The sequence below is a fragment of the Orbicella faveolata genome, unplaced genomic scaffold (genome assembly GCF_042242905.1).
Source record: "Orbicella faveolata isolate gen_17 unplaced genomic scaffold, um_ofav_v1 contig_26, whole genome shotgun sequence".
NCBI lineage: Eukaryota > Metazoa > Cnidaria > Anthozoa > Scleractinia > Merulinidae > Orbicella > Orbicella faveolata.
In genome coordinates this window covers 8796297-8806372 of record NW_028301554.1, presented here as the reverse complement: position 1 = coordinate 8806372, position 10076 = coordinate 8796297, and the positions used below count along the sequence as shown (strand labels likewise).

General features: G+C 36.7%; 1 long non-coding RNA gene across 1 annotated transcript; it reads left to right on the top strand.

Moving 5' to 3' along the window:
- Positions 1-538: 538 nt before the first annotated feature.
- On the top strand, positions 539-5818 carry LOC149108036 (uncharacterized). Its single transcript, XR_016209018.1, has 2 exons — positions 539-1354; positions 3868-5818. It is a non-coding gene; the product is annotated as an uncharacterized LOC149108036 (long non-coding RNA).
- Positions 5819-10076: the final 4258 nt, after the last annotated feature.

Below are 10076 nucleotides of genomic sequence, written 5' to 3'. Positions count from 1 at the left end.
GCGTAAAGTTAAAATGTAACACCGCCCTAAAGCTCCGTAAACCTACCGTGAAGCCTCCATTAAGGTGCCTTTTACGTTTAAGCATTTGAACTTCTCTAAAATCCAAGTGTGTGCTATAGTTTGCTTTAAATTGAAGTTGGGTTAGAAGGTATGCACCAAACTAAATCGCTGCATTGATCGACACCGCACTAAGCTGTCTTCTTGTGAACTTTCCGCGCATCCACAACGACAAAATAAAACTAGAATTGTTACTGCACATGCAGGCGTCGCAAGCTTACGTCTCTAGAAAAGAGAAAAATTAATTCTCGGACACGTACGTATTTATTCATGAAGGACCATGAAAGCGTCACGTGTTGTGTGAGCTCAATACGGAAAGAGCCCCGGTGACCGAGTTTGAACTGACGCGAGTTAGGTTAGGCAGGGAACCATAAGGGACACAGCCGGCCCAACGACCGTTTTCTCTCTAATGCTTTGAAACGCTGTTTTAGGCTATCTGGTGTACTTTCAAAGCTCTGTAGGTTAATTTTAGGTCGCGCAAAAAAAATTTATCTGTTCGGTTATTCTGGAGGAGCTTGTGTATCTCGTACTTATTAAGGCTTTTTTGTCCATTTCCCGAAAACGTTAGGACTTATCGCCTTTCCGAAAATGATAGCTGACTTTTTTTCGGTACCCAAAATGACATTTTGTTTTTTTGTTTTGTTTTGTGTCTTTTTTTTTTTGGTGATTTCTACCGTTCTGTGCTTTCATTGCCGTCACTGTTATCCCAGTCCCTTTGTAAGAGCATACCAGCCTTGTGAGTGCCCGATCTCCAACAAACAGGAATCAGCGGTCTTGATGTTAGGTACCAGGTCCTCTCGGTTCTCCCGCCATGTTTGGCAGTTCGTTGGAACCTGCATCGAATTCGAGCTCTGTTTTAGGGGCCAAAATCCACTCTACCTTCGCTTCGTCATCGTGCACGGTTTCAAAGCAAAGTTTTCCCTTACCCAAAAGCTGAAGATAGGGATCACAGGCAACAACAACAGGTAAGCAAGTTTTGCATAAATTGAACGAGTAGAGTAAAGTAACGTCAAGATACGTATACATTTCGTTTTGCCTTTGGTTGTGAATGTGTCATTATCAAGGACAAGTTACATTGCTTGTGGAATCGACTTTGTTGATGTTTACCTGCTGTGCATAAAGGGCTTTATTATCTGTTATTATCTGTTCTCGATAACCGAGTATGAGCATGCGACATTTGTTATTGGCTTATTGGCTGATGCATTCTCTTGTAAGGTTATGTTGCCCTCTGATGTGAATGCTAGTAAGCTAAAATGTAATGTGCCATCTTCAGCAGAGAAATTTCTCTTATGCTAGTGTAAGTATTCTGAAGTTACTCAAGTATCTACAGTTGTACCTACATGCAAGTTACAATATGCTACACAACTGTACATGGACATTGCACCCACTGGTGCTGTTAGTAAGCTAAATGTTGTGAAATTTTCTTTCACAAAAAAAACACCACGATACTTTATAAAGAGGTATACATGTACCTCAAACTGTCATGAAAACTACACAGGACTTGAAAAAAAAAAAGGAAGAGTAACTTGCCCAGGCAGGAAAATCTACTTGTCTTGGACGACACAGTATAGTCAATCGATTATTTCATAACAATCAATAGGAATTAGTCAATGATATCAGAAATCAATAAAAGAATTCGTCATGAGTAATTGATTGTGATCAAATTTTCAATAAGCATTATCAATTTTGCTGATACTAGCTTATCTTTTAAGCAACATTTAATAAGGAAGAAATGAACAAAAGATATAAAGTGAAATATGAAATCATGAATACAATTGCATAAAAACATAACATTGTATCTTGTAAACAGAATATTTTGCTGGCATACATGTATCGGGGACTATGTTTTGGGGTTCTTTGGTAGTGCCTTTGAAATCTACATAAAAAAGTTACAATCCAACATTGTGTTGAGGGACACAATTTTTCTACAGTTTATGTGAACTAACAAAGAGAGGCCAACTTTCAATTGATTCTCTAATGACTGATAAATTTGGTAAAATCAAATTGATAACTTGAAACTTCTCTAGCATGTGAGTATGAATTTCTTTCAATTGATTGATAGCACTGATAACACTTACATTAATTTCAATTTATTGATTTATATCAATTTATGGATCAATTTCAATCGATTGCCTTACCCTGGGATGACCAGACAGCATTTTAGAGACCTGTTACAGCTGTACATTTTACTTGTACGAAATTGGGCTCTGACCAAATACATGCAGGTTTCATGTGTCATGCATCTGTTCATTCATCTGTAGCAGGGCAGGAAAAAAAATGTAAGTCACTTGCCCACTGGGCCAGTCAATTTCAGTTTTCACTTGCCCCCATTTAAATATTGGTTGCCAGTGTGATGGCCAGTAAGGAAATCAGAGGACAAATGCGAATGAAGTACGCTCGGATTCCTAACTAATTCTTGCTTTCAACCTAATAATTAACTAATCTTAAGGTCTTAAGTTTTGAAATGGAATGACTGGAAATTATCATTTATCAAGCTGGCATTTTTAGTCAGACTCACAAGACTACTGAGGCTACATGGTAATTTCACTTGCCCACCGGGCCACTGAATTTCTATTTTCACTTGCCCAAGAGCAAAATTTACTTGGCTGAGGAAATCAGACCTGGTTTTTTCCTGCCCTGAGTAGATCACAGATAACACCAAAATGTGGTAAAAACAAAAAATATTCACATAACCCATTACCAGAGTGTGTCACAGAATCTGTGAATTTTTCAGGCGTGTGTTACTGATTTTCTTACCACATTTTGATGTCTTCTGTGATCTATTACTGAACAGATGCACGACAACGTAGAATCTATCTGCTTCGTAATACATAACAAAGAAACAAAAACAAACATTTATGACATCAGCTGTACCTTTGTCCACCAATAGAGCATAAGTGCATGTAAGAAACAATCAAATTGTGCCTGCAAATAACTTGACTTATTATTTAAACATTGTTTGATAGGAGTTTGATTTATTGTGCATGAATATTACGATGTAGAAGATAGTGAACATTGAATATTTACTGCCACACATTTTGAGTTTAGTTCTACATCCTCTGACATTCAGTGCCTTCCAATCAGAGATGCAAAGTTTTTGTCACACAGTAGCTACAGATGTACAGTACATGTAAGATCTGTTTGATTGATGAATGTTCAGGGCTCAAAATAATTGCCGGTCAACGGGCAATGTCTGGCCAGAATGGTGACTTGACTGGCCAAAAACTTCACTCGCCGGTCATGTTGACCAGTCAGGTCATGTTGAGACGGTCACGTTCATTCTTGAATAAACAATCAAATCCCCAACTGTAAATCTGAGAGTTTTAAATCTCTTTTTTATTATGACCTCTAATGAAAACATACACCAATGCATACATGTATCTGTTCGAACGGCTAAAGACCATTCGCTTGCTGTTTGTCATGCGTTCAAGATCAATACGAATGCCATTTGAGTGACTGGGGTTAAATCCGTTCAGAAAAATATTAAGCCAATTTTTAAATGGTCTAGCAGTGACCAGAACAAACAAACTCTATTTGTGGGTTTAATTTGGCTCACATTACATGTACTTGATTTTTGCATAAATATCCTGACCGGTCAGAAACGAGACGTGACAGAGCTATAATTACTTTGGCCAGTCAACATGACTGGCTACAGTCCGATTTCAAAGGTCACAGTATAAATTGGAATGATAAGAAACAAAATAATAACTCCGGTGTAAAATTCACTGATTGATATCATACACAGAATTTGCTGATTCATACTCAGACATAACTTATCTTATTTAATGAAATGTTTTATGTTACTTGTAGGATGAAGTAAAATTGAGAGTGGTCAATACATGCATACTCCTTGGCATTGATGCTTGATCAGGAAAAAATCAGCCACTGAGAAGTCTACAGTACTTATGACTCTATAAGGGGTCCAAGGCCCATTTCTTGAAGGCCCTGTAAACTTTTCAGGCCCACAAAGCCATCTTTAATTGAGCTGTGTCTAAAAGCTAAGAGCTGTATATGCCTGAAACTTCTTGTGTGAAGGAAACCTCTGTTCATATTGAGAATAAGAGATTAAAACAGCTCTGTAAGCATAAGATTTCAGATTCTGGTATGGCTTTCTGGGTGTGAAAACTTTTTGGAACCTTTGAGAAATGGGCCCCTGGTGCATTACAGTCTAACATGGTGACCTTCAACACTTTGATATGCTCTGGCAGCTTTCTGGTTTAAATTCAACCACTTTAAACATTATTTTTTAATGCTTTGAAGTATCACCTACACTGTACCTGTGTTAGTGAATTAGCATCAAATTTAAATATCTCAGATTGCTAGGTTGATACTTATTGTTCAATACAGCAGCTATAAGATTTCATCATAAAAAGAAAAGGCTATGTTTACATACATGTAGTACCAGATCAATAATTTATTAACTTATGATGTGTCATGGGAACTATGGTACTAGATAGGCCTTTCAATTTCAACAGGCCCCTATGAATTTTTTTTTTTACAGTACAGTTTTTTTATCACAAAAAGAAAAAGTAAAATTTTGAATATTGTTTACAGTGAATGTTTTGTCAGGGGTCCAAAATGTTTGTACTGTTTGGATTCCGGACAGTTTTGGAAAAAGAAGGAAACTGTGACTTTGTAAACATAGCCTAAAAGATGTCAGAAGCCTTGTTTTATGTTATGCAATGTAGTATTCCTTTGGCATGAATGTTTTTATGATGAATTTAAAATGTCAACCGCTATCTTGTGATAAATGTTTTTTCTCCCTATTTTCTGTTATTTCAAAGGAACAATTCACTCTATGAAAAAAGTTGATCAATACTTCACACTTACATTGCAGTAATTTTCATAATAAGGTAAAGGTAAAGTCTGCATACGAGCCACGTGGCCCAACAGGCTGGAGCTTATCCTGCTTTCTGTAGCAGGGAGCGACTAGGACTATTTCTGCTCCCCCTGGATGAGATGCCAGTCCATTGCAGGGTTACCCCACCAGTAAATTCGCTGCTACCCACTTATACACCTGGGTGGAGAGGCACTGAGAGTAAAGTGTGTTGTTCAACAACACAACAGAACATACCTGCCTAGAGCTTGAACCCGGATCGCTCGATCAGGGGTTGAGCGCACTACATGTAACTACGAGGCCATCATACCTCCCCCATTTCTCATTATTAAGGCCAATTTAATCCTACATTAATTACTTAGTAAGAAAAAACAGTTTATTCATTCATTTTATGACAAAGGTATTATCATTATGTTGCATTTGACTTTGTGGATTTAGTATATATTTAAGACAGGTATCCATTCGCAAACAATTTTAATTTAGTAATACACCTAAATTGCAAAATTTTCACTAGTTGTAGCTGACAACAGTATAGTTCTTAATCATTTTATTATTTATGAATTAAATAGGGCTCAATATGACATGGTTTCGCACAATCTTGAAAAGGTCTTGAATTTTAGTAGTCTTCTTGAAAAGTGCTTGAATTCGGTTAAAGGAGCTCAGTCATGGTATTTTAAAATATTTTGGCCATGCACAAAATTACATTTAAGTCGTCTTGTTATGGATAGATAGAAAAGAAAACATGTTTTATTTGTTGCAATGTATACATTGTAAACCTTATTCATGACATATAAAAACTATTTGAATTTTACTGAGTTTGTTCTGATTGCAATAAATTTCTGATTCTGTATAAATTTGCATATTTTCTACTATTGTAATTAAGGTCAACAGATTTGATTACAATAAAACAGTACATTCCATGCATTTTTCTTCAAGTTATTATTTACAAGTCATTTATCGTACAGGGTTTCTGCCTCCCTTTTTCGATTTCCATGTTATTTACAGGCTCCCTTTTTTCAATTTACAGGTTATTTACAGGCTCCCTTTTTCAATTTACAGGTTATTTGCAGGCTCCATTTTTCAATTTACAGGTTATTTACAGGCTCCCCTTTTCAATTTACATGTTATTTACAGGTTCCCTTTTTCGATTTCCATGTTATTTACAGGCTCCCTTTTTCCATTTACATGCTATTTACAGGCTCCCTTTTTCGATTTCCATGTTATTTACAGGCTCCCTTTTTCCATTTACATGCTATTTACAGGCTCCCTTTTTCCATTTATATGTTATTTACAGGCTCCTATCTTCGATTTACATGTTATTTACAGGCTCCCTTTTTCCATTTACATGTTATATACAGGCTCCCTTTTTTGATTTACATGTTATTTGCAGGCTCTCTTTTTCGATTTACATGTTCTTTATGGGCTCCTTTTTTGATTTCCATGTTATTTACAGACTCCCTTTTTCGATTTACACGTTATTTACAGGCTCCCTTTTTCGATTTACATGTTATTTACAGGCTCCCTTCTTCGATTTACATGTTATTTACAGGCTCCTGTTTTCATTTTCCATGTTATTTACAGCCTCCCTTTTTTATTTACATGTTGTTTACAGCCTCCCCTTTTTTATTTACATGTTTTTTACAGTATTGTGGCACCCTCCCTGTATTAAATTTACATGTTATTTACGGGTTTCCAGGTTGAATCACAAGAAATTTACAGGCTATTTACAGTATTTGCAGGAACAGTTTACATGTTATTTACATGATCTTAGCCCTTTGCTTTGAAACATTTACAGTGTTTTCTTCATCATTTACATGTTTCACTTAAAATATTTACATGTTATTTACATGAAACCTGCAAAACATGTAAAAGGGGAAAAATCATGTAAATTATTCTTTACAGTCTTTTTTTGGTTATTTACATGTTAATTACATGTTATTTACATACTCTGTAAATTTTCAACTTTTCCAGTGGCTAACTCAAACGTGTTTTCCATTCTGTACAAATCTCTTGTACGGCCAATCTTGGAATACGCGGTACCTGTTTGGAGCCGTTATCTCGCAAAGGACATTCATGCTTTAGAGAGTGTACAGAGAAGAGCATCGCGACTTGCTCTTAATCAACGGAAAGGGGAGATGTCGTATGAAGACCGTTGTCAGCTGCTTAAATGGCCTACTATATTTGACCGTAGAATATATTTATCTTTAGTTGAGTGTTATAAGGTTGCTTTTTGGTTTTTATCATCTGAAATTTGAAGACTTTTTCGAATTCGCCACAACTAAGTGTACGAGAGCTAATCATTCGTACAAACTTGATATCAAACCTGCCAAACTCAATTGTTACGAACATTCTTTTTTTATTAGAATAGTTAAGCTATGGAATAATTTACCAGGAGACTTAGTGGAAGCTGATAGCTTCCAGCTATTCCTATCCAAGCTCAAATTGTATCTGAATGTTTAATTAAGGATCCTTGTTTTTATATATTTTCTGTATTTCTCGTATTATTTTAGGGAGTTTTTACATAGGGTTTACCTCATAACTTCCTTTTCGAGACGCCTTTTCTTTTTTATCTTTTGTTTTTATATGTATACTTTTGTAACTTTGCGTCTTGAATAAAGAATGTATTTATGTATGTATGTTTGTTTACCATATCCATCTTGTTTATTCGGGATAACACGTAAACGTCCCAGCTATTTTTATGGCGAATTGGTTGAAACACGGAGTTCCCATTTCCAAACCTCTACTCAATGACCTTTAGCTAGTTAAGCTATTACTACACGTCCCTCCCGACTTGTTATTTGATATTTCCACCATTCATGCTTGAGCCAATAGATTGCGATGAATCAAGAATACACCTTTATAGAAAAAAAATAAAACAGTCCATTTCCCAGCCCGGTCCAAGAAGAGCCAAACACGTGCACTGAGTTCTCCTTCCGCTAGAAACAAATGCTTTACGAACACCAGGCCTAATGTACCGACAAAAAAGTGGTTTTGGTATTTATTTTTTTTATAAGCAACAGTCCTTACCGATAAAACTGGAATTCAATCGTTTGCATATAGCTTATTTTACGTTTGATACAAAATGAAACTCGGGTGGTGCGTTAAACTAGACAATTTACATCCGATACCCTGCTGGAGGGGGTGGGCGGGGGAGGAGGCAGCTTAGAACAGCGAGGGATAAAATCTGAACAGTCAGTTTTATTTGGTGTGGACTCTTTAGGCGTATTTTGTGTTTCTTGACCTAATAATGTGTTCCCTAAGAGATCAGTTCACCTCACACAAAAGTACAAAATGCGTTTCTCACCGGAAAGCTTCTTAGTTTTCAGTTTTCAAAGGAAGCTCTAACATGGTAAGCAGCTAATCTTGTATTGCTTGTCCTCTCAGTTGGGAATATTAACTTGCCGTCATATTCAAAAAGTAACAAAGGGAAGGTTGAATTCGAACTCAAAGCTTGTTTGGTCCGTGATTTGCCTGCCTGTTACAATGGAAATGAGGAAGAATGCCATCGATTAATACGTACAAGCTACATTTTAAAGGCGTCGAATTTTTTCTCGCTATTGGTCTTTTGTTTTGTTGTTGTTGTTTTTTTCTCTCTGTTTATTATTATTGTTATTGTTATTATTATTATTTTATTTTTAATTTTCATCTTTAAACATAGCAGAGATAACATATGGCTTTACCAGTGCAAAGTTTACGTGCATACTGCAAATTCGTTTTCGTACTTTTTTTTCTGTTTCCGCTTGTGACGTCAGATGCTTTGAAACGGAAATAATTTTGCGGAACCATAATTTATGCGAACAACACGCTATATTAGCAATGTCACATAAACGCCCCTATGCAGTTTTTCTTGAGGAGAGCAAACGGCTGTACACAGTCTGCTGCGCAACGGTAAGTTTTTTTTTGTTTGTTTCAAACATTGTATAATTTCGGCTTCCACTGTTGACAGTTACCGTATCTTCCTCATACAATTGTATGGCCTAGTGTTTATGGTCTCGATATCCCGAATCAAATGCTTTTGCCAGCACTAGTCTGCTATCACGCTATCAGTGACCTGCTTTACCTAATGCCTCATGTCCCTACAAACCTGTTAAGAGCGAATACATTAAAAGCTAAGATAAGACTGTAATGGATCAAGAACACACATCTATGATAGTCACCTTACAAAGACGCTGATCATTTCCCACCCCTAAGAAGAACCTAACTCTATCGCAGAACGGATCTCTTTCAGTCACGAAAAGCTGTACACATACTGGCCCCACTGTAAGGAAGAAAACTAATACAAATTTGGCATGTTTTGTTTAAGCAACATCACGAGCCAATCAAACTCGAATTGAATCGATATCGCTCATCTTGATTTAGCCTCGGCAACAATAAGTTAGATTTTCTTCGATTGATAATTTGGGTGTCCTGTATCAATACTTTCAATTTTAGATTTCATGTCCGTCAAGGGCGCCCCGTGGTAATCACGCTTCGGCAATTGCTCCTCAGTTCCTTTCTGTTTTGTTGCACATCGCTTTCGTTCTGTTTTGTCCTTTACTGTTGATCACCCGCCTAAAACTTGTGCGTCTAAAACGTGACTTTAGCACTATCGCTTTCCCGCGAAGCTCTCGCGTGCATACTATGAACGCTAGGGGTACTGTTATTTCATTGGTTGGCGGCTTTTTGAGTTGACATATCCTTCTGGAAAGGCGTGACATGTTTATAAACCTTCAGAAGGCGAAAACTCGCACTCGTTTTTCGAGGGAATCCCTCCCCCTTAAATGAATTAATAGAGTATGTAGAATACTGACACACTTTGAGAGAAAGATGCTTTGTGAATAACACTGCACAGTTTTTTTTGCATCAACAATCGCAGTTGATACCCGATGAATTCGCCGGAATTTCAGTAGGTCGCGTTAACGACTTCTGCCGCCCTAGGAAAACAATCAACAAAACAGAATATAATTTTATCATATTTTATATTTCGTAACCTTTCTGTTGTTATATAATATTTGGGGGTTCCTTGAAAATAGCCCGCGTCCGAGCTTTTTTTTTGGAGGACACCCGCGAAGGTTTAGAGTAACCTTAATACTTTGACATTTAGAAGCTTTATTGACTAAAGCGTCAAACAACAGTGGTCACGACGAAATTATTGCGAGCGGTCTGTTTTTTTTTTTTTGTTTTTTTGTTTTTGTTTGTTTGT